The sequence below is a fragment of the Chanodichthys erythropterus genome, chromosome 6 (assembly GCF_024489055.1).
Source record: "Chanodichthys erythropterus isolate Z2021 chromosome 6, ASM2448905v1, whole genome shotgun sequence".
NCBI lineage: Eukaryota > Metazoa > Chordata > Actinopteri > Cypriniformes > Xenocyprididae > Chanodichthys > Chanodichthys erythropterus.
The window spans coordinates 6,938,956-6,940,000 of record NC_090226.1 but is presented as its reverse complement, the minus strand read 5'-3'; the positions used below and the strand labels follow the sequence as shown (position 1 = coordinate 6,940,000).

At 34.1% G+C, this 1,045-nt stretch overlaps 1 protein-coding gene across 3 annotated transcripts in view; it reads left to right on the top strand.

Annotated features, from left to right (window-relative positions):
* Positions 1-805, top strand: part of mst1rb (macrophage stimulating 1 receptor b) — a 25,827-nt gene extending 25,022 nt beyond the window's left edge. For all 3 annotated transcript variants that reach the window (XM_067387912.1, XM_067387913.1, XM_067387911.1), the window contains one exon: positions 1-805. This exon is cut by the window's left edge and continues 1,630 nt beyond it. The gene's annotated coding sequence lies outside the window, so the exon portion shown is untranslated.
* Positions 806-1,045: the final 240 nt, after the last annotated feature.

The following is a 1,045-nucleotide window of genomic DNA, read 5'->3' as shown; positions in this document are numbered from 1 at the left end:
AGATATGTTGTAATCAGTGAGCCTTAACTTGGTATTTGGTTTGTGATTATATCAGATGCTTGTACAGAAAAGGGATTCAGTGTACACTGTTTGGGATGAGTCAGCACTGAAAGGTGTTGAGCTGAATATATCACTGTGCTGCAGTTATAGACCCTGTAGAAATGAGTGAGAATTTCATATCTATGATGCACATCTCTAAATAAATCCAGTTTTGCCAAAGGTGCCGGTGTTTTAGTGTATTATTAAATAGTTTTTGGCAGCATTGGCATCTGGAAATGATGAACAATACCAAAATGCTTTTATACATTGTATTAAAATGTTTTTGTTCTGGTGTAATTACACGGGGTCTATACATTGTACAGTTTTTGTTTGGCCAGGATTTTGTTTTGTTTTTTGGAGTAAAATATAACTCTGACATTATATGTGTCTCTTAATATTAAAGTGATATTATACGTGTCTCTGAATATTAAAGTGGCATAGAAAAAAAAGTATTTTAAAATGGTACACACTGTACCTTTGAGCTTGTGCTAGAGGAGAACACTAGGGGTCAGTAAAAGCCTTTTTGTGATGGAGCAAATATTAAATGGGATGCGCTTCTCACTGTTTGCAGCAAAATGAACAACAAAACAAAAAGAAAATTATGATTCTTTTATATAGTTATGCAGTTTAAATTCCAATATTGACTTTCAAAGCAATGTGATATAATGTATTTATTTATTTTTTGTGTGTTCATGTCTTTCAACTGTATGGTAGTTTTAGTACATGCTTCCAAGTCACCATGTGTCATATTCTGTAATACATATCATAAACCCACAATTTTGAATTGACTGTGCAGTTGCAAAACTTTTAGAGAATGAAAGAGAGATCCAAGTCGACAAAAGCCACAAAGAACTCCAAGTTCACAGGTAGTAAGTCTCATTCCAACAACAGAAACCAATACAAATAAAACAGAGGGGGGAAAAAACATCATAACGTTGTTTTTCCCTCCCATGTCCCTCGCTCACTTCCTCTGTTACAAGATAAAAGAACCAAAGTAAATTCCCAG